Here is a 24,727-nt window from a genome sequence, read left to right on the forward strand (position 1 = left end):
TATATAATAAATTGTTTCTATGAATCCATCACTAATTCACAGCTTACATATCCCAGTCGAAAAAAACTACAAAACTGTGTCAAAAATACTACAAAATATTCTGTAGTTCTGTCGTAACCATCAGATTTTTCTGTAGTTCTGTAGTACGTTTCTGTAGTTCTGTAGTTTTCCTGTAGTATATTTCTGTTGTCTGTAGTTCTGTCGCACTTTTCTGTTGTAACTACAGACATTTGTGCTGTTACTACAGAATGTTCTGTTGTCCCAACAGGTTTCCCGTCAAAAACCGCACAGAAATTCTGTCATACCCAGTCGAAAAAACCTACAGAACTATGTCAAAATTACGACAAAATACCCTGTAGTTCTGTCGTAACCATCAGATTTTTCTGTAGTTCTGTAGTACTTTTCTGTAGTTGTGTAGTTTCTCGGTAGTATATTTCTGTTGTCTGTAGTTCTGTAGGACTTTCCTGTTGTAACTACAGAAATTTCTGATGTTACTACAGAATGTTCTGTTGTCCCAACAGGTTTCCCGTCAAAAACCGCACAGAAATTCTGTCGTAACATCAGAAAATTTTCTGGAGTTTTTTCCGGCTGGGATTGGTTTCATTGGCAGTTGGCTTCCTTCACTGTATGCCTTAACAGGACCCTCCTTTCTGTTTAATCATCGCTTGCCTTGTAAAACCAGTAGACAAGACGGTAGCAGGTAAATATCAACATTTCTGAAACAGCGGACTTCATAAATCTCGGCAACCTTTCCTGGCGAGATAAGTTCCACAATTTTATGCCACCCGGTGTTTGAGCGTCTGCTACTAATTATACTTTTTTCGTAATCCTTTATAACTATTCACGAGCATTCCAACATTGTAGCCTCAATTATTCATCCCCATGTATAGCGTCGTTCTGATTCCCGCATCCACGCCACCGGCACGACACGTAGTTCATCACTCTTATCTGCTTGATTCACGAGCTCTGACTCCACCTTATGCGCCGGTTGCGGTGGCAGAATAGTCATATTTCAAGCGTTCACCTTAACTTCCCTGTGGTAGCCGTCGAACTGGGCTGTAGGTAGCATACTTTTTCTTACCGTGTAGACAATAAATTACGCTCGTATGGTTCCCTAAAGTAGGGTTCTAAACTAACTATCATTTTATGCAAGTAGGTCAAAGCAAAGCTTTCATATTATGCTTGTCCTGTGCAAAAAAAATATAAAAAGGTGGAGTGAAATATCTAAATAACCGCCACACCTCACATGTCAAAGCACCGAACGCGCTATACGAAAGTCATGGGTTCCGAATCTACTGGTAGCATCAAGTTGTTTCTTTTTCCTCTACTTTGAAATAAATTATTGTTCTGACATAACGCAAATGAGATAACTTTTTCGTTTATCAGCAGCATACAAAAACGATAGAAACATTCATGAGTGCGCAACAGTCATCTCATTGGCGCTTTGGAATTAGTGTACAGCAAAGCATGGATTCTAGTGCAATCGAAGTGAAAGCTTGGGTGTATTCCCAGACACTTCCTAATACATGACTGGCTTCGCAGATGAGAGCCCTCGTTGTTTCTTGAACTCAATTAATATCCAGGAAACGAATAAAACTGCGGTGCAATTTAAGATATGATATAGTTTTTATTAGCACAGTATTTAATCTTATAGAAACCGGAATTTGCAAAAAGGAGTGGGGTAACATTTCTGCATTAAAATTAGTTTTTCTGGTAAACTACTGCATATGAGTTAAAAAGACAGTTGTTCGGCTTTGTTCAGTGCGGTCGTTTTCTAGAACGTTGTCACAAACCCCCGCCTTTGCGGTCAACAGAGGCGCGGAATTTTCTTTGCGGTTACCCGTCGTCCTTCTATGAGGTTTGAGAACAAGGTTTAAAAGTCAGGCCGGTCAACCCGTGAAGTACGTATGTCGGTGTGTAATTGAGTGAAAGTCACTTTTTTTCTTTTAGAAACGATTGCATATTTATAGCTAGCAGTCCGAAGTACACTGCACAATAATCGAACGCCACGACACGATAATGATACAAGAGGAAAAACCCGATAATGAACAAACACTGCGATAAAAGAAGACTATAAAGATAACAAAGCAAGTATTCCAGATATAGTAAGTAGAGGCAAGAGTTAAATAGAAAACACGGCATAAAATACTAAGCCAGATCAAGGTTTAAACAAAGACGAAAACAATATTCAATTAACCAACAGTCTGTGGCAAAAAGGAATTCTCACGGCTTTCTTGTACAATGAGGCGTCGTAGTAGCAGAGTTGATTGGTAGCGGTGGCCGTAGAAGATGAGAAGAATCGGTGAGCAGATCGCGGGATCGGTTAAAACAAAATACACTTTTGAGACTACATTCTCCCCAGAGCACACTGCCACGGGCGTGCTGCGGTCTGCCTTTTTATACTCTCGGCTGGCTACGCTGCGACCCATCGTCAACGACACGCGCTACCCGGTCGCTGCCCCGAAGAGTCATGTCGAAGCATGTTCGGAGGATCCCGTAACTTCCGCTCTGTATGTGAGGCAGCTTGTGACAAAAGTACTCCTCTACACCAGCACACATATTTCCACACCTTTGAAATATGGTTTTGATGTGGAACATGAAATACTGAGCTGTAAATTTCGTGTCCAATCAGCGAAGGCCACTGTACGCTTTTTTTTTTCATGACTTTTCGGCGCGGTTCATTGACTGGTGCCCGATTCATGAGCTGAAGGTAGCAAGATTGAAATGCGGAAGAGCTTTGAACTACACATTTTCGTTCTTTTCCTTTCCTTCCTATCTTGTATTATTCATTCTCCATTACCTATATGGAACGGATCGGGTCTCTGTCGGGAACGCGACTTTCTGTTTGCTTTCATCCAGTTTGGTGTATGGGGTTTAATGTCCGAGAGATGTCGTTGTGGAAGACTCCATAAATTTCCTCTTTCTGTGATCCGTCAACGTGCGAATACATCGCACAGCACGCAGGCGCACTGCTTTTTAACTCCACCGAAAAGGGGCCTGCACGTCTGGGATTCGAACCAGCATATTCTTGGGTACAGCGGACAAGGCCTATAACCACTGAGCCACTGCGGCATCGGCGACTTTCTTTTTAAACCGTCCGAGTTAAAGACTGCGTTCTTTAGAAAATCGGGCGTCGGCTTTTTAAGGCGGAAGCCTGTATTGGCTCACGCTGTAGTGGACCAAATGTGTCCCGCAGCGGCTTTTATTGGTCGAAGCGGGATGACGTCATAGAGGTATCGATCAATCACAGAGCATCACCACAGTATGTGCGAATGCATGCCTTATATGGTCATATGGCAATCAATAATTAATTACTAATTATGAACTAATTAGTATTTTAAGGACTAATAAATGATTACCGATTGCCTACCTAATTAATTCCTAATTAGTGTCAATTTCGTAGCAGAATGCGGCATTTAGGCTTTCGCTTTTCACTACTTTAGTCGCTAAAGTCCCTCGTAAATTTTATGGTTGCTGCTGTGAGCGAAAAATAACGAGTATGACTTCGAATTGCAGTACATGGCATGGAACATCGCTAGGAGCTAATTTGTCAGCGATTTACACGACGTCACGAAACAACATGCATTGCTGCGTTGGTAGGAGTTGGCCGGAGACAAGAATTGCACTCGGGAGTCATGGGTCCAAGGTAGACTCGCTGGAAAGTTCATACTGCTTGGTTGAGACAGAATGCTAATAAATATGTGCGGGATAACACATGCACATATTAAAATATCATGGATTATGCGAATAGCCAACTCTGCGTAAGTGAACGAAGACCAGTAAAGAGAGCGCAGATGGGTCCCGATAATGATGTGGCGTCATGGCCCTTACAGGAGCAGCTAATGTTCTCCGTATATTTTCATATGACACCATTATTTTCACTTTTGTGATTGCTATTCACCACAAGATGCTGTTTTAAACTTGAAGCTCCAAAGGCACGTTTCTTTTCTATGTGCGAAGGTGAAATTTTATTATGGCTCCTTTCATCAAAAGGGTGCGCATGAAAAGGCACGGTAAAACACAGCTGTATAATTTAGCCGGTAAGCTGTAGAGTACTTTTCCGTGGAAATATTAACATGTAGTAAAATTATGAGTGTCAAAAACAACTGGCGCAGAAAGCACTAACATAAACAATGCGGCATATGTTCCTATAGGTTATTTTGCCACCTCCGATTCATAGTCTCATTTTGCCACCAGACCTCGAGGCTGAGAAAACATCAGCGGACTCTAGTAAGTTCAAAGTGAGATGAGGGGCGGGGAAGTTAGTGGGTAAAATCAGTTTAGTTTGTAGTGTTTGACGTACCAAAATGACTCGGGTTATGAAGGCATGCATGCCTCTGGCATGGATAATTGGTACCTAGAGTTCCATCCCCCATTAGCTTGAACAGCAACTTGTTCGAAATTAGGTATGTACCTATTTTCCTAAAGACAAGTAACAATGCCTCAGATTAATTTTAACTACCGCATACATCGATCGAATCTTGGCTTCCTAGTGTGTAAAGAATTTGCAGTTGTCGATGTAACCATAAGACTCGAAGCGGTTATACTATTATATTGTTCGTCAATTTCTACTTCGCCGAAAAATTGCCGTAATCAAGGCTGACTTTCTGCGATGTATGCAGACACTTTTAAGCATTGAATGCTTTTAGCTCCTGCGGTCGGCAACCTTGAAGAGATGTCGAGCCAAAAGCGAGAGCAGCATCTGTGCACAGACTTGTAGTCATCCGCGGGCAGTGATTTGCCGTCAACCGAGAGCAGGCTTTTTATTTTTTTTTTTTTAATCGGGGGCCGAATAGGTGACATCCGGTCTCCGAACAAGATTTAATGAGACGAGTTCTCTACTCTATCAGGCTTCCACGCTGAGGAGGGCTTAACGTGGCGCGGGCTAGTCAGTCATTCATTGTAGAAAATGACGGCAAAAAAAAAAAAAATACGGGAGTATATGAGATTGCACATGGACGACAGGACAAGCGCTTGTCCTGTCGTCTATAAATGCATCTCATGTGTTCCCGTCGTCCTGTCGTCTATGTGCCTTCTTTTGTGTAGCATTTCATTTTTGTTTTTTTTTTGTTTTTTGCAATCCCTGTGCGGACATTGGCAATGGTAAAAGGAGATGGAGGAAGCGTCTTGCGGAAAGCGATTGGTTTGCGAGTTATCCGACTCGGCAGAGGAATGCTCGCATCTACCGACAACGCCGTGGTTATGAGGCCGCTCAAGAAGGACCAAAGGCCAGAACGGAACGCGACGCCTAAGGCTGCATAATTTCATACGATTGTTACGATCAGACCAAGAGGAAAAAGCTACGATAAAACACTGAGGGCGATATGGACATTCGACCAGTATAAAGAGGTTATGGCGTGCCTTGATGTGGGCTGCGCCCTGAACTCATTCCAAGATTTTGACTAGAACCATCCAAAACCAATTTGCTGTCTTTAAGTACTTACATACATACATACATACATACATACATACATACATACATACATACATACATACATACATACATACATACATACATACATACATACATACATACATACATACATACATACATACATACATACATACATACATACATACATACATACATACATACATACATACATACATACATACATACATACATACATACATACATACATACATACATACATACATACATACATACATACATACATACATACATACATACATACATACATACATACATACATACATACATACATACATACATACATACATACATACATACATACATACATACATACATACATACATACATACATACATACATTTTAGGTCTGAATGTCAGCAAATTAAAATAGGTATTTTCTTTTCGTTACATACCATATTGAAGTCTGTAATCGATTATTTGCTATTATGTCTATTTGTTTAGAGTTTTCACTCGTTTTCAGTTATTTGTGTGCGGCTTATGAACATTAGAGAATACCATATATTTCCTTTTTCACATAGACACAGACATATAAGCACTGAACATTCGTACGTACGTTGAACTACCGGGCATCTCTGGAGCCGTTTACTATGGCTTACCTTATAGCGTGAGTCGTTCTGGACGTTAACTCCCATAAAACAAACTTAACTATTTAAATGGAGGTCCCAGGAAAACTTTCATTGTTCTGGAACCTCCCTCCATGTAATCACTAATATACAGTTTAAATCACTGAATAAAATATTGTATTACCCTTCGCGTGCTGGCGCGCTAATACAGGAATAAACTAAAAACGATAGTTTTCGCAGTTTAAACTCCCCTTCTTATCACGAGCGCCGTTTCGCCTCAGCGATATCTGAGTAATGTCCTCACCATTCGTGAAATGAAATTACAAACGAAATGAAGTGTTCATTTTTGCCCTTGTCTGTTTATTGTTTTTCAATGTACATTTTGTTCGGTCAGTGCATTGTCTTACTGCTGCAAACTTTTGGTTAAGAGAGAAAGGCGGGGTACAGGAACGGTGGAAGCAAAAGCAAGCTACATTAAAATTTATTTATTTTGTGATTCAGTACTCTAATTTTTCTTTAAATGAGCCAGGAATAATAAAGCTCACATGCCACATAGCGCTAAACACAGCGAGACAAACAGGACGGGCACTAACATGCATACTTCGAGAAGGGCCACACACTGCTTGCAGTAGGAGGAGTAGAGCGTTCTTGTGAAGGCGAGTTATGTCTTGCCATCCTGATCTCCTGAACGTGCGTATCCTGACCCCGGGTCGTTTTGACGGCAGGTAACAACCAAACCATCAGCGCAGTTCAGGCGGTAGAATCTTGTGCGCTATAGTCTCAGTCATTGCCATGGCTGTCTGCAAATCGAGAGTACTCGGATTCTACATCCGACAAAAGCTTCTATCTCTTGACCTGCGCTGCTGGTTTGGTGATTACCTGCCATCCCAAGGACATAGTGTCAGGATATGCAGGACCATGAGGCCAGAATGGCAGGACATAGCCCGCCTTCACAAGAGCGCGCTATTCCTAAGACTGCAAGCAGTGTCATTCTCGAATTACGCATGTTAGCGCCCGTCCTGCTTGTCTCGCTGTGTCTGTATCTGTTTAACGCTATTTGTCAAGTGAACCGCCATCAACTCTACTAAGCTTACATCCTGGCAAAATATAGCGTCAGTGTATTAACGTTGCACTAAGTCCACAGCTCCGGCTACATTTCCCCGAGCGCTGCTTGCGTCGTAATATTTCAGCGTTCGTGATGTTTACATTTTCGCAAGTCCTGTTCAATCAGGCGAATTGAAAACTGCCGCGCCAGAAGAAGGGTAATAGCAGAAACCTGAGCGCATGGAGGGGTGGTAGGGTAATGGTCGCATCGTAGAATATGGCCGGGGAGAATTATCTGATGTACATGCATTCTGTCTTGCCATTTTCGTGAACACTATTGCGTATCGCATGACGTACGTGTGGGCCGAATACGTTCTATATCTTACGTCGATGGGTATTTCCGCAATGCGCGCTGTATGATCGATAACGCTGAAACTTCACTTTATATCATGCGTAAGGAGGGGTGAATATCGTGTTCGTGTGTTTTTTTTTTTTTATTTGTTGAGCTCCGCTCCCTGGAAAATATTTGTTGTGGAAGCTTATTTCGAATTCTCCCCTTGGTCTCTTATTCACAAGAGTCATTAAAATTTGTATTTGACGTTCTAAAGCTCCTTCCAGGCACTACTCAAACGTAATTTATGAAGCACTCGTGAACGCAACAGTACCAAAGGATTGACAGGTACGCACATGCCAATATTAGTTTTATGCTTGCACAAAAATCACCATTTGAAATTTTTTTACAAGTAGAGTTTTGCACATTATCCACGCTAAGGAAAAAAAACACGTGGATTCTGCTGGATAACATGGAATGTAGTATCACCATTGGAAGTTTGTTCGACTTTTGATGGCGATCCAGTAAGCATCTTGCATCCATCTACCTGTTCGGGTACTGTGCAGTTTTCGTTTTCAAGGATTTTACGAAAACGTATTAGCTTACGCCTAACCATGTGCGCTAGCTTTTCCTTTCAGCGCTCTTCTTTACATCATCTGAACCAAGATTTTGCCGTTGAAGGTGACGAAGCAGTAACGGTTAAGTCCAGCATCAACTCTTTATCGTTCAGAATTAGCTGCCACGAACCTGTAAATATATTCATTTATTAGTCGTCCACACACCACGAGTACTGGAAGTCTACGCAGACTGAGCATGTAGGCACTGTGGAGGTCGCTGAAAAAGTTCTTCCAAATTAGCCTGGGTTATCTCCGTTGAACCGCTTACAGTGTGAAAGCATAGATTTCTCGGCAATGCTCGACAGGAATGGTCATGGCCCAATTAGGCTGACACCTTCGTAAGGGAGAGAGGGAGGGATGAATGGAGTAGGGAGCTAATGAGTAAGTGCGTGAAATAGTTTATCAAACAACGCTGTGCAAAGTGGTCAGAGTATAGTAACCCTGGTACGCTACCAGAAAGCATTTTGGGACCTTGGGAAGACGAAATGTCTCAGACACAGCCATCATGTTGTGCTAGAAGAGTAAAGAGACTAGGCCAAAGTTCTCCTAAGGAGCAGCCAACATATTCTACGCAAAGCGAATTTCAAGAGTTAACAGATGAGGGAGAACGAAGCGCGGTGATTTCTTCCCGCGAGGGCGAGACATCAGTACCTGTATTCTATGAACTCGAAGGAGAGCAGCTGTTCTTTACTTTACCGGAAGTTTACTGACTAAATTGCATATGTAGTGAAACCGCTCCTTCAAGTTAGAATCAGGTGCACTAGTAATGCCTGACCACTCCATCTGCTTGCAGTCTTGCAGAACGGTTGTAATTTCTACGCTTAGACATGCAGGAAAGCTCTGTACGATCACCTGTAGTATGCATGTCTGATGAAACTTGCGCCGCAGAACCACTGCATTAAAAGCAACCTGTATGTTTTGCGCTTCAGGAATAAAGTGACGTAGCTGCGCACGACTTTTGAATCAACAGTGCCTATAAATTGTGACGGAGGGACGAAGACGTGGTAGAAGAACAGGATATTGCGCGGTATGAAATGGGACATATGTCTGTGACATCTTGATGACGTCGTCATGTTTGGTAAAACATTCGACGAGCATAACGGCCGCTTAGCGCGCCATTTCGACGGTTTGCATAACGCAATATTAGTCCTCAGTTCTAAAATGTGCCGCTTTGGCAAGTGTGAAGCGTTGGGGCTCGGCCATCTTGTTTATGAGGAGAGCGTGAGACCAGACCTTCAGAAAAAATAAGAGGAGAGAGAGGGAGAAGAAGAGGGGAGAAAAAGAAGAGGGGGGGGGGTAGAAGAGGCTGCCTCATTACTGTCGTTTCTAAGACAGAGTAAACACAACTCTACTTTGAAATGGCAATGCTAATTATAAGTCCTTCGGGTATACCCCCACCCCCCCATCCCTTTTCGCACAATTCTTTCACAGCAGTAACCTTCCGAAGAAAACCGCTTAGCAGAAACGACCGGTGCCACAGCTCAGGTAAACATTCCATTCAGTACCAGTACATCTTCACGATTCCACCGGAAAGTAACGTTGTCAACTATTATTTTAATGTGCTAGTGCTATGAGAATGCTTAATAGAAAATAAAATGCAGATACAGTTGTTTTCTAATGCAGTGGGGTATCTCACAAGATGCCACTAATTTCAGTTCATGAGGTGCTAACGTATGCAGTACACCCGGAATATCTTTCAAAATGAAGATTTCGCGCAGACTGCAGCTACTTCTTGACTTGTTTTATCCTCTTTTGCGCTCTGCAAAGCCTAACGCTGCTGTGAACTGAAGTACTGAAAGATTTTGATTGAGCCCTAAAGATTGGCAAATTTATACGGAAAGCACCGGAAGTCTCAAGAAACATACTGGCTATTCAAAAATGCAACACGGACTTTCTCGGCGGTGGTGAGCATTAATGAACTCGTTTCTCAACATGAAGTTCCGCAGTTTATCTTAAGTTATTCTTCTGAATTTTCACAACAGATGCACATCTACTGCTGCGCATCGTGTGGCTGCACGCTGGCTTGGGATGAACTTGAGATGGTGACTTGATCATAAAAAACAAATAGCGGCCATCAAAAAAACGTTTGTAGCGTTCGTTCACTTCCGGGGCTGTGTTTTTCTGCGTATAATATTGTACCGTCTTTTGAACCAATTATCATTACCTGGAACGTAGTCACAGCGCCGAACGTTGTCGCTACCGAAGTGTAAAGCAAGGCGACCGTTTCGATGCCCAAGCCACAAAGCCGCACGAGAAATTGCTCACTGCCCCGAAAGCAAGGGGCCATGGTAATAGCATCGCTGCACAAATGCACACCCCTCGAAAGCATTTTCGATTGCTTGGAACCATAAATGCAGTGAGGACAGAACTAAACGCTGCTAAACTAACTGCCCCACGTGGAACGCACAGAGCATTGAAAAAAGAAAGAAAACTGCGTTCATCAGCCAAGCCTAGCCAGCGCCATTCCGGTTTCCGCGCTCACGCCCTCACGGCACGCTTTCTGCCGGTTCTACGCTGGCAAATAATGCTCACCTCAGCTGCTGTAGCTGGAATGCTACGTAGATGCCGGGAAAGCGCCAGCATCGGCGTTCGGCATCACTGTCTCTGGTTTAGTTGGTGCGGCCCGTGTCGGCACAATGCGAGTCATTAGAAGATCCGACCAAGCGCGTCGACAGCTAATTGTTTCACGCTTTCCCCTGCGCGTCAGTGCTGGAATTTCTTTGCCAAGATGTATCGTTTGACTACTGTCTTGTTCTTTCTTTTCTCGCATCCCAGTTAAGCGGCGGTTATCTGCCGCAGAGCATTCTGCGAACGAATGCAGACATTCCACGCGGCTGTGTACACTTCAGAGCTTTGATGGCTAGTCTGCCGGTGCCAATGTCGAGTTAATCCTTACTTTCGTTTCGCAGTGTAGTGCAAATGCACGTATTCGTGTACTCTCTGTCTAAGTATCGCAGAGCCATAAAATGCAGTTATTTTTCTGTATCTGTGCATCCTACATAGCTTTCCTGAAGACAACTGCGTAGTGTGCGAATACTTATAGTAGTATTTATAGTAATTGTTACAAAAGTACGCGCCAACTGATTTCGATGCAAAAGAATTTTGCTCATCTTACTCTTTGCATATTTCTTCTGATAACACAAGAGCAGCATGGTGTGGCTCGAAGGTGCCTATGTCTTGCACAGGACGCACGTACACCGCATAAACCTAATTATGGGGTGTGTAAGTGAGGTCTAGTGTGCCACCTAAAATATAACACAGGGGACACCTTAGTATCGCGCTCATTGCAAAGACTCTGGTTTCACAAGGTGCGGAAAATATCTCTTGCCTCTAGCCATGAGTCACTACTGAGCCAATCTCAACCTTTCGGACAGAATTGGCGGCTCTTGGTAAACAGAATGTTTTCAGGTGCCGGGACAACTCCTTGCATCGTAGGCTAACCTCACGTCTTAGGCAGTGCGGATCCCTATCGCCTGCCGGGAACAGTTCGATCTGGTTCGCCCTTTTACTCATTTTGGCACTTCGCATCTATCACCAGTTTTATTGATAATAAAATTCCTGCTTGCAATCTTCGTGTGCTTTTACTGTGCTGTGTAAGGCAAAGAAATCAGAACGAAGTCCGACTTCCGTGCCCTCGCTGTTTACTATCGCCCTCTCCGATTCGTATCCTTCTTCTCACTATTGAAAAATTCGTGGAAAGCCTTTTCTGCGACTCTTTGTGATCAATTGTTTTGTTTCTTCCCTTTTTTTTTTCCTCCTTTTCTTCTTTCTTTTGACCTTTTTTTTTTTTTACTCTTTCTGCTTTGTTCATTTGGTTCTTTTCTTTCTTATTTTACTGTTCCTACTATTTTTTCCCTTCTACTACCTCTCTCCTATTTTACTCTTGACTGACTGTGTTCGATATTGCAATGCAATGGAGATTCTTAAAATAAAGCTTTGCAATGTTTGTGCGCATGTTTTGCAATTTTTGCATATTTTGCACAATTTTTACGTCCGTGGTTGTTTTGACGTATTCACACTGTAGCGACGATGTCTATGGGTATTTCGGCCTCAGATTGACTTTTTGGGCTTCATTTATTTCACATAGAGACTTTTTTTCACCCTCTACTTTACGCAACTATTATTTTAACCGTAGACGGCCGGCCTCGAGGCACGCGCGTGCGCCACCGTTCGTCGTGTTAGGGCGCTACGGACCTGACCCACGTAGGCGCACGGCCTGCCCTTCGCATTGCCGTTGTAGTGCCAGTAGACCGTTGAATTGCAGACGGACGCGAACCTGGAGCACGTGCGTTTTTATTTTTTTTTCCAACTGTAGAAGATCTAGGAGCCTACATAGCAAAACTAATCGTGTTATTGGGTGCCTGCGTTCTGCTTGTCACGACCAGCAGGGGAGGTATTTTCAAGCGTCTGCAGAGCCAAGACAGAAGAGGATTTCTTTATCCTAAGCAGGAGCTATTGGATCTTTGCTAGAGACTGTTCAAATAATATTGAGGGGCTTTAGAGAATAATCGAGCCGCAGCTTGAATGGTCAGCTCTGTTCAGATATCCAGAAGGGGGACAACAACCATGCTAAAAAGTCAGCTTGTTTAAAGGGACCGCGCAATGCCTAAAATAAAGTAAAACAAATCGGTCGAGAGACAGGTATTCCCTCACAAGTCAATTCACCGCAATAATTTTTTAGCTAGCTTCATTAACACCGGAGATATCGGCGATTAAAAATGGTGCTCCTGCCCTCCCCTCAACTCAACCCTCGCAGACACTAGAAAAAAAAAAAAAAACGAAGAAACCAGCTCGGGAACTCCGCCCCGTTCACGAAGCGCCATCGGGTGATGCTCGGTTCTCAGACTTCAGATTTCCGCGCCTGTTTTCCCGAGCGTCACCCACGCATTCACGATCTCTGCCTTTCCCGTCAGGTCTGCGTTTGCATAGCTTTCAACCTTGTCTGGTGTCTTCCTCGGCCGCCGGTATCTTCAGTTGCTTGACCTCTCGGAATTGTGTGCGACAGCAGCCTGAAAGACTCGGGTCGTTCGCGAGCACATAATTGCAGGTGGACAGGCTGCTGTCCGCACTCACCGGAGACCGCCGCGGAGGAGCACTTTCCTTCATATCCCTGTACCATTCAGCGCAAATTAGCGTGCACTCCTGCCGAGCACGGCTTTCTACAAGACCGCTTTCTTCTCTCGCGCTGCAGGGGTCAGTCTTCAGTGTCAATAGCTTTGGTGCCTTCTGCGGTTTGACCAACGGCGGCCGGTGACCTCTCGCGGAGTTGACGCGATAGCACTAACTCTGCATGGATGCTGGCAGACGATCGAGCATGCGAGTTGCCCGCGTGCTAACATGTTGTTTTTAGCCAGGAAAGCTATCATTATGGCCGGCGAGAGGCATATCTCTTGTGGTGCATAACGAATGGAATGTATACACGTATCACCAACGAGAGCACGGACTGATGATCGCTACAGAGTTTGGATATCGGATCACAAGTGAGCACGAATTATTCATCCGCGAATCTTAAGAACTGAGATTAACAAAAAGAGTTGTGTAGTGTTTTTTTTTTTCTTTTTAAAATCCTTTCCGACATCGTCCAGGAAGTGCCCATGCGTAACGCGCACGCGTGTTTTATCTCATGTGTACGCGTCGTCCGAGCCAGAATCGACGGCGCAAAACATCAGCAAAGCAGCAAGGCGCATGCAGTTCGGCAGCACAGGCTGTCACCGATCTCCGCAGCTAAACGCAAGAATCGCGCACAGGAGCATGCGAGCGGCTACGCTATAGAGACGCAGCGAAGCGAACGACATCAAAACGCCGTCCGCCGTGGCTTCGACGCAAAAGAAACAAGGCCTAGCAACGACCAGGGAGCAGCGCACGACTGGAGTGCCGTCGGCAGCAGCGTCCGCGGAAGGCATCTCTGCGGTAACCTGGCGGCATCCGGTGCTGCACTTAAGCGGTGAGAATTTGTGTACTTTCGCGATGAAGCTAAGGGCAGACTTTTTTTTGACGCATGTTCCATTTAATTACCCACACGCCGCACAAACGGTCGATGCTGCAAAGACGAGATGGTACTACAGTACGCTTCTGCGCCATCGGTTGATACACGAAGATTGATGCTGCCTATTTAATCGGTACGGTGTTGAATCGGACCAGCTCGTGGTCTTTTCGCACTCCTGCACCGACGCGCTCTTTCAGTCGGTCGTCACTACCTTCTCGGTTAACATCGCGAACCGAAGCGCCGAGCTCGGGTTCACGCATGCAGTGCATGCAGCACTCGAGCAGACGACTTTCGCAGCTACCGGAAGTGTGTCCGTGACGTAGTGGCCGTCGCGGCTGCAGCTATTGGCAGCATTTCGTGACCTGTCACTCTTGGTACTCGTGACGTAGGAACTCACGTAGAATAGTTCCGAATCTCACCGCCATGTGAGAACCGAGCAGCCCGCGAATTAAAGAAAAACGCATTTTTTTTTTTTAAATGTCACTGCCTTTGTTGAAAGGAGTTGTACGTTGGGGGAACGCTCGGAAGCATTCGTTCTACACATTAAAAACGTTTATCAGTGACCTTAATAGCCATTTCATACCCCCTTCAACTGTTGAGACATTCTTAAGAATACTCCTCCTTAATTACACGAAAGCGGTCACTAACAAAATGATGTCATCTATGTTCACAAGCCTTCAAAGAAACATTTCCAGGTCTTATGTTTCGTTACTCCTGCCTAATTGTGTGAAAGGAATTCCACGCAAATTATAACTTTGAGTAAGAAAAGTTATATTTCATCATTCGCACTTTCTTTTTTGCGTAAAATGTGCGAATCGATAACTTATCAACTGTATTTAGAGTTTAAGAATGTTAATGTGCCAATGTTGTTTCTTAATTTACATCATTGTAAGCAAGCTGGCATACAGTGCCAGGTTTCATTGATGTGCACGTAAAATCTTTTACGTATTGTGATACGTAAAAGATTTTGACCTTTGTTATTTAATTTAGAACCTTTACCAAGTAGCGATACCCAGGTGTAGCCGACATAACGGTTACTGCTAGGGAATCCGGTATCGATATACGAGGCGCGCACTCATATCCCATTTATGGCGCAAAATGCTAAACGGCATTTTTAATCGGCACTGACACCGATAGATATTGCATTTAAATTTTTCAGGTTATAAGGCTGAAAAATGAGCAAAACTCGCCAGAAATGCATAACGCGTTTGTTGTGCTATCATTGCGCAGATTTCCACTAGAGCAGCCCGTAGTGGATTGATTGCCACATACTAAGTCAAGTATAAAACAAATTCTGCACGTCTGCTCTCTCATGCATGCGCAGTCGTAACGAGCCCAAGAAACTCAAACTCGATGCTGCAACGTTCGCGCGGATGCATTCCTCAGCGCGAGTGGCAGAGGCGCAGGGTAATGGCGGTAGCGCCCTCCTCCAAGCTGCGGCCGCAGGTGGCAACTACCCCCCTTGCGCAGACCGTAAGAAAAGAGCGCGTGCCGCTGCACTCAGTCCCGCCGTGACTCATAAATAACGTCATTCTTCTAGAGGGATGGTGCGACACCATCTACGGATGGACATTTTCTGCGCCCACCCATGAGTCTCCAAAGGCTCTTGCCTTGATAGAGGCATAAAATGCGGTGTGGAGGACGTTCACGCTATGTATGAGTCATAAGGTAAGATGGAGTCCAAAGTCAGACTCCGCCCGCACCACTAATGTATCGCGAGTCAATGAATCTAAAATGATAGCTAATATCTCTTGGTTTGGCTTCTTCCAAATATAAATGTGGAACTATTTTCTCCTGTGCGAATGCTCGCCGTCTGAAACATATCTCTATTTCGTACGACGCATTTACAATTGGTAGCTACTCTAGAATAAATCCGCGAGACGGTTTTTATAACGCTCTGCACAAGCCGCTTGTTTACAAGGCGCTAGCCGACCTTCACTACAGAAGTAAACAGTCGTCGAAAGCACTCGTTACGATGCGCATGACTCGAATATGCGGACAGGAAAATAACACACTTTCTCTCTCTCTTCACCCATCTATCTACGACAACTGGTCAGGTTCATAGTCTGCTATGTCGGCTGCCATGCACTGGCTACCAATGAAATGTTTGCTGCGTAGCAAGTTGAAACACGGTACACTAAGCGCCGATTTTCACATACACTGATCGGCTCAACTTGTACTCCAATCAGTCTTCGAGGCTGTTTTTTTAAATCCTCAAAACTAGTTTGAGTACTCCTCGAGCAGCCGTCCCTTTATAAACATGACGGACATGCATCGTACTTGTGCTCGCTGTGTGAACTTGCTCTAACGGCAGGCGAGGACTTTGAAAACAATTGCACCCCGCAGCGCCGGCTGAGCGACGACCTTTGACGTGGAAATCCTCAAACGTTGTCAGAAGGCGATAGTTGATAGTCCCCTGACCTCCTTGCCACCGGCGTAGAGTAGGCATAACCATAGATAATCGCTGAGAGGCTGCACTGTACTTCTATGTCGGGAGTACGTTTCTATTTGCTAGTTAAAAACTGATAAGAGGTTTACTTCTTACCGTTTGCTTAGTTGGGGAGCGTTTGTCAATGTTAATGGCGAGCGCTTATTGACGTAATAAAATTTCTACATGTGAAGATGCACGGAGTATCCCTTAGGTGGTCTTTGAGGCTCCCATTGAGCCGGCAGGCATACGTACTGCACGCATTTATAGCGTAGATCAATCGGCGATCTGCCGCCGCGAGCAGGCAGCGTGCGCACATTTTGGAAGTCGTGCGTGCCGCCTTAGCTCGTGGCGCTATCTTGTGCTTTCATGGCGATCTGCGTATGCGCAGTGGTATCCCGCGGAAGAGGATAGCAGCGAATAGCGAATCACGCTTTGCGGCAATTCTCTGGTGGCTTTTCTGGCACCCTGGGTATAATACCTTCTTTGATATAATTGAGGTAGCAACGAGCAATTCTTCATAGTTTTGTGGTCGTGCCATAACAGCGCCCTCTTAGAATACATTGCCTGCAAAGGTGAGAACAATGATTACGGCTAAGGAGCGCACCACATTCATGTGCTGCTTTTGGAGAAGACAATCCTCGAGACTTGGCCCGGTGTTTTCGTCACTCCGAAGCAGTATTCATGATCTGCGAAAGGGCATGACTTTCCAAGCGCATGCATTATTATGGCTATCAACCGCATTCCAAACATTAAATGGCAGTCAGGTTTGGAAAATCCAGTGTCCTAATTGGGACCATTGTATGGCAACACATGGTGAAAATCACTGAAAATATCACTAGCCTACCTCGTAAAAAGACAATTTTGCAGAATTCTCTAACATGTATTGTGAGCCACATCCGGATGCATTCCTAGGTTGTGCACGTGAAGGCCTTTGAGGTGCAGTGGATAAGGCGCTGGACTTCTGTGCCCTAATATGCGGGGTCGAATCCAGGCCACAGCGACCACTTTTCGATGAAGGCGGAAAACAAGACTCCTTTGTGCTGTGCGCTGTCGGTGCATGTTAAAGAACCCCAGTTGTTCGAAATTTCCGGAGCCCTCCACTACGGCGTCTCCTTAGTTCGAGCTACGCTTTTCGATAAAAGGTATTTTTTCAGCATATTTTGGCAGAGAAAAAGATGATAGAGAGGGACAGAATAGAAAGGACACAGATTCTCTAGCGCTACTAAAAACGTCTATAGAGCTTCAATAGAAATGCTACAGGACATATAGGTATTTATGTACAGCGTCATGCAGTTGTACGGGAAGATTTTAGTTTCAATATTTTCTCCATACACACGTGACAGTTGCTCGAGGTTGGCTCGGTGAAGGAGGGTGTATTCAGGACCGCCTCGTTAGAGGAAATGCCTAAAGGCGTGCTTGCGTTCTATCCCTCTCTCTACTGAAGCAGCGGAAGCTGGACTAAAAGGTCCTCCTGGAAGTGTTTTCTTTTTTCTTTTATTTGAATAAAGTTTTTTCCTCCTCCTCCGCCCCCTCCATTGGCTGGATGTGAAGCGTGAAATCGAAGTGAGTTTGTGAACTCGGTGTTATGGCTCTTGGTGTAAGTGGCATATGTGTTCTTGTTTTTGTTAAGCTTTCAGTCCACTTGAGTGGAGAGCCAATTCTATGGAGCACTGAGCTTTGCGTCCAATGCTTTTTTTTCTTTTTATGGCCAATTTACAGCCCCGGTCAGTTCAAAAGCGGCCGAAGCCCCGAGTGAAGAAACGTGCTGGTGAGTTGCTTCCTTGACTTGCGATGAAATTACTCGTTCGCTCTTCGTCGCACCCCAAAGCACGTTCCATTTCAGGCTTTTACTTTACCTTTCAATATTCTATTTTGTGTACTCGTTCGGTGCCGAGTCCATTACAGCGGCCTTAGTTTTTTTTTGCTTGTGTCCCGAGTGGGGTCCGCATTCGGGGGTGGGAGAGCTGGTGAAATATCCCAGAGGCACATCGTTCCGGAAAAGCTTGATCTTTGGTTTGCTATACCCCTTAAGATTCCTCCGCTCTTTCCCTTTCTTAGTGGCTTCAGGCGACCCGTTGTCACCGTGCAGCCATGGCCGTCTTCGGCACAGGGTGGTCAAGCTCGTACAGTTAACGACCTGGAACAGACTTCTAGATTCTCTCTTTCTTCTTCCCGCCTGGACGCCTAACTTCCGGAAATCAGACACTAGACATGCCGACTGCGTCCCTTTTATTTTACCTGCATTCATTTCTTTTCTATGCCGCGGCAAGGTTTCGACTTTGTCAGTGCCGGTCTCCTTCCCTCAGGCGGCTGCTGTACTCTTCTCTTCCTCTACTCATTTGCGGTCAGTACTGCGTTGCTTTTAAGCCTCCCGTATCCTTTCGAGTGTCCCTTCGTGCACCAAAATTGTCGTAATAACAAATAGCGCCAAAAGACATTACCTTCACACATAAGATCTGCGCTTTATGGTCGTCGTGGTGCGAACCCTTGAGGCGTCTCTACGGACACGGGGTTCAAACCCTATCGGGCGACTTGAGTCATGTGCAGATTTTTTCTTGAGCTGCATTGAAGTAACGACGTTTGCGGTAGTGTCCGAAGACACATGACGACGTTCCTAGAAACTGCGTCTTTGACGTTTTTTCTAAGTTGAAACTAACTACTCACATTGAACATTGAGTTTGTCGTTTCTAGAACACTGACAGGACAAATCCGATTTACTGTGGCAAAAAAACGTCATTGAGATTATAATAAAGTGTGAATGGGTAATAAGAGTTGCGGGCAGAAGTTTAAGATTTAAGCCTCAGTGACAGTGCGGTAATTTCAATTGTAGTTTTGTCCTAATAGTTCGCGCCAGTGACGATAAGCATTCATTGAACAATAGTACATTTTCAGCCAACAGTAGTGAGCTGGAAGTTGCCATGAAAAGCAGCAGATGGCAAAACATTATGCGTCAAAATAGAGTACAAAAACAACTTCCGACAAAAAAGCCCAGGGAGAATACATGGCAGGGTAAAACTCAGCATAGCAACAAAGCAACGCACGGTAATAAAGCCAAGCACAGTGCCGCTCAGACGAGGGAAGTGTGGCTTGAAGAGCGCGTATGACACAACAACTGGTAATCAGTCCTTGATTGCTTCGCTTTAATATGTCGCTTTTTCCTACATTACGCAAGCAGTGTCCGGCGGTTGAGACATTATATTGGCTCAAACATCGACTTGCTTGTTCTCCCGTGTTTGCTTTTTGGCGGAAAAAATTATGGTTAACTTATTATTATTGAGACGTAGCGCAGTTCTTCGTTTGTCTTGAATCGTTAGTGATGATGGCGCATTAACCTTAAAACTCGATCCCCTAGCTGCCAGAGGTCTCAACATCTATGCAGGCTCCATTGTGAGAGAGAGAGAAAAAAAAACTTTATTTGTCAGCGATTGGTATTTGCCTTGGACTGCATTCAGCTGCTCCAAGTGGCCGGCAGTCCAAGTCTGTCAGCGACCTCTTGCCGGAGGCGGATCCTCCGCGCAGTTCCAGATTATATGGTCTAAGGTGGCAGGCTAACATTCCGTCGCTCGCGGTGGAAGATTAGAAAAAAAAAAACAAGGAACCAACAAATAAAGAGAAAAAACATTAATGGCGGACACTTGCACTCCGCCTTCAAATGTATGACGCGATAGCGTAGTCTACCAGCTCACATATAAAGTCCTGATTTATAACCAAGCCGTACGAACGCACCTGCCTGGCATAAGGGGTAACGTGAATGAATGTGTCCTGGCAGGCTGATTCTGATATCACCCTCCCATATGAAAAGATACGGATGAGTTGGCAGCTCTTTTCGAATAGCAACCTTGCGTTCACTCAGAGTGCAGCCATACCACCTTCCAGCTATTGCCTGCAAGTGCCATTCACGTGATTTTTTCGCTCACAGCGCCAATGCCAGCGCCAATGCCAGCGCCGGACGCCAGATTTTCGAGGACCGGGGACTTCAGTGCTAGCACGTTAAAATAAAAATGACTATTAAGAAAAGAAATAAAAATAAACGAAAACGGTTCATTCCCAAACCACACGCTCCCATTCTTCGTGGAAGAGATAAAGACGCGTGCTCCATTCTTTCTCGACGCATGAAAATGATTCGAGAGAGATGCTGAGAAGACGCAACGGCTAATACCACTCGTTTTATCCGCAGAAAAAAAAAATATACTAGGAGATGGCATGAGGGCGGCTTCTCCAGCACCTCGCTCTTGAAGGCAGCTGACATCCTTTCGAAGTGCCCCTTTTCGTCTTCACAAAGAACGCATACTGTCCAGAGACGCAATCTTTTAGCTCAATTGAGTCGAAAAACTAGCCTGCTGATAAAGCTGACTAGCGAAGCTGGCCGGCGCTTTTGGAGCAAAGCCTGAAATTTTTAGAAGCGGTGGGCCACGTGCGGGCCCGCGTGTCTGAGGCCCCTTCACTGGACCGTGCTGAATTGGGATAATACGAATGCGTACTTAGACAACGAGACAATCCTCTCCACCACCAAGAAAAAACGAGTACAGCGCAACAAACAAAAGCGTTCTATGTACTATGCCTACAGCTTAACATAACGTAACCTATTCTACTGTGACCTCACTTAAATAAACCTAAGCACGTTCAATCTAACAACTCCGCTGCCCTATAGATTACACTCTACCGCTTTTGGTTACGAGTCTAGTAGTTCACCCTTGCCGCAGCACTGTACTTAACTGCGTTATGCTGTTTTATCTTCGTGACGTTTTTTTATTTTGCGCTGTTCTCTCGCTGTGCTGTTTTTTGAGTGTGCTGATGTGTATGGTGCCGCCTTTCATGCGCTGTATATCCACTCGAAATTAACTCTAAAAGAATCTTTTTTTAAATTGAAATACTGAATTTAAACCGCATCGTCCAAACTGACTCAGCACACGTTCTGAGTTGATATAGTTGTCTGCTGCTGGTGACGTTTGACTGCGCATTTTATGGATGACAGCGAAACATGCTTATGTTTGGAGCTTGGAACTCAGCTATAGCTTGTTAAGGAGCTCATACTGAAATAGGAGTGTCTCGGCATTAAAGTTGAGCAAAAATAACACTCTCTAATCTTTAAGAACCGCTTTCTTGTATAGTCAGCCCTCTTTTTTACAGCGAAAACTTCTGGTTTTGAGAACGTTCAGTCAGTCGTAACTATAACCGTAGTTTGTTTCCGCTTGCGAGCTCACTTATACAAAGAAGTGTCTTGCCAGGCTTGGCTGATGCAACCGAAAAGATGGAGCACGAAGTTCTTCGAAAAAAGGACCTAAAACTAAACCCGGAGTGAAAGTGCATCATTATTGTCTACTTAGACAATGCGCCACCCTCATTGGTTTTCGCAGAAAGTCTTAGTACACTAGCACTACAAACAAACCTTTGGTCGAAGACTGATTGCCCTCAAAATGTCTGTAATCCCAATAATCGAAGCATGACGCAGCACTGATCCTGTCAGTTCTTGTGGGCCTCGTGAAACCTCGAACGTCGTTTGTACACTCTGGGATGCGGGCGCAAATACAACAGCGAATCAGGTCAAATCGCTTGGGATCTCTAAAGGTCGCGCCTTTGCTTTCACTAACGAAAAAGCATTTACGGACAGTCCGCGTGTGGATGAAATAGACAGGTGCATTTTTTTGGCACATCCAGTTTATAAAATATGCCCCGAAGGAAAAGAGTAGCGCTCTAATAATGCCACCCGCCTTTTACGGCAAGACATTTTGATCATATGCAGTTTAACAATCTGCGGCTATTGCCTGTGGCTAGATAGAAGACGCACTAAGTAAAGAACAGGGAGGTTAGCTTGCGTGCTGCTGTGTCTAGTTCCGGCGCTGTCGCAATGCGTTCTCTCGCAGTATGACGTAGTACTCGTTCACACGATTCTTATTGCCCACTAATGAGGAATTTGTTGCATATAGATTGCTTAACTCCAAGTTAAGCGCATCGCACCCTTGGATAACCTATTATAGTTACCGGCCGTTGTAATCAGACTGAGATATTCACTCTTTCTTTTATTCTGCCGAGCCGCAGCAGACCAGAACAACCTTTCTCACAATAGTGCTGGTAGCAACTATTCCCTTTCGCTTTTTCATGTGGTGATTCCATCACCTTGAATGATTATTGCATCACGTGTTTCACTGTTTCCCTAAACCCCGACTCATTACTTTACGTACCGTACCAAGCCGGAGACACCTAATGTAATGAATCGACCTGGTCTGGCCTTAAAGTCATGATGACCTGAATACTGAGCAGCTACTTTGCAATTATAATTCACCGATAGGCCATAGCTGCGCTTACTATCGGAGATAATCTACCTTACGGCTTGCATAATTTACAAGATAAGACAAGTATGTTGTTGCAGCGACGCAGAGAATAAGTTTATTTGTGCTAGGATATTTCATACCTGAAGCAGCCGTCGACTATTACGTGATATCTCATACAGCTAGTTCGGTCGAAATGAAGTCGCCGTCATTGTTGCGGTCACCGCAATCCAGAACAGATAAGTGTGTTTTAGAACAAATACGCGCGTGATTTCATGTCAAAGCTGTGACGTAACCATGGTTTGTGCAACGTTCGGAGTGGTGTCATAATATTTCGATTCCCATGCCCATGTGCCAACAAGTTGGAGGCTAGTTCGGGAGAGGGGTTCGAATCGCAACATGTTTATTTCTAATTGCTGTTGTTCATTGTCAGTGAAGGCGTCCGTCGAGAAGAGAGACGTATAGTGCACCTGCCTTCCCTTCCAAAAAAGCTAGACCAACAAAAGCATTTTAACACTGTGCTGTACGCCGTGCAGTCTCTCAATGCAGAAATTTGTAGAATTCAAATTCGTTGTTAAAGGTGCTGCCACTCCTACTCTTAAGGCTATACTTACCCGTCCTTATTTTTTGTTGACATTGGCTACCACGCTGTTAAACTGCGGGAACTATGTTGATTTTCAATACAGAGAGAGAGAATTTCGAGGCTCTAAGTTTGTGTCGTTTTTGATCACTGTCAATATACATATAGAAAAATGTGGCTTAAAGAGAGGGTCGTTCCTTCCACACCATTAACGTACGGAGGGAAGTTATACCTTATCCTTGGGTCAGAAAATGACCATTACAGCCCTTTTGTTGCCAGTTTGATTCCATTGAAACTTTTTTCTTTTCGCCTCTGAAGACTCCTGCACGCTTGTACAGTGTTATCACGCTGCAATTGCTTCGTTGCTTCCAGATAAATCTCGGCAGCTGAAAAGTTCGTTTTGTTGGGCTAGTTGGTTCTGCATATTGTAGATGAAGTTAGCGGAAGCACTTTGACGAAAACATAGAACATACACATACGATACACACACAATACGATACGATAGAAGGTACTCACGCATCTTCTGTCGTATGTGTATCTTCTATGTATTCATAAACGTTCTTACGTTAACTTCATTTACGTACCGCGTCCTTAGAGCCCATTCGCTAAGCAGGGATTTTTTTTTTACGCTCAGGCAATTCTTTGTCTCAAAGACCGAAAACAGATTGTACGGTCCGTGACAAATTCTTTGAGTAAACATTCAAAAGATTACTAAGGCAAAGTATTTGCACGCAAGCCATTTTGGCAAGGCGCCTCTTATGACCCTTCAAGGAACTGAATTATTTAGTTATCGCTCGCTTATAAAGTCTAAAGTTGAAGTGTTCGATGAGCAGATTTGTGGTAAAATGTGAGAAAGAAGCAGGCACCCGCGCTATGACTTTGCCTACACAGCGCAGGATGTGATGTGATACTAACTTTAGATTATTAGATGTTGAAAACATTTATGTCCACATTTTCCTGAATATTAACGATTTCAATAAAGTTAACGAAAGAAACCAATACAGCAGGAAACGTCAGGACTGGGGTGCAGTGCGATGCAATAGATAAATATTCCTCACACATATTTGAAATAGTGTGAGAGTGGCGAGCGGAGAAAGAATGAAAAATGTGCTTAATTACAACACAAAGTGCACAACTACCACCGTCGCCGTCATAACGATAATAAAACTTCCATCAACCATAATTGCAGAATTAAAGAGCTATGAAGTTCCGCACGAAATCACGTTTCTTCTTTTCTTTTTTTTTGTCGGTTCGAAGTCGAAGACGTCTCGAGAATGGTTAGTTGAGAAAGCTACACTGCTGTACGATGATAAGGAGTAATTACATTTTCCTTTGAAATCTGCTCTCCATAAAATACTGTGTATAAGAGCCTTACCAAACATTTCTGAAACACCAACGCAAAAGGATACATATAGTTTGTGTGCCTCTTTGCAGTCCACTCTGCTTTGTGT

At 44.3% G+C, this 24,727-nt stretch overlaps 1 long non-coding RNA gene across 1 annotated transcript in view; it reads left to right on the top strand.

Annotated features, from left to right (window-relative positions):
- LOC146208365 (uncharacterized) overlaps positions 1–24,727 on the top strand; it is a 590,053-nt gene that overhangs the window by 475,435 nt on the left and 89,891 nt on the right. The window lies entirely within an intron of this gene.

This window comes from Amblyomma maculatum, chromosome 1 (genome assembly GCF_055883805.1).
Source record: "Amblyomma maculatum isolate TAMU_Amacu chromosome 1, ASM5588380v1, whole genome shotgun sequence".
Lineage (NCBI taxonomy): Eukaryota > Metazoa > Arthropoda > Arachnida > Ixodida > Ixodidae > Amblyomma > Amblyomma maculatum.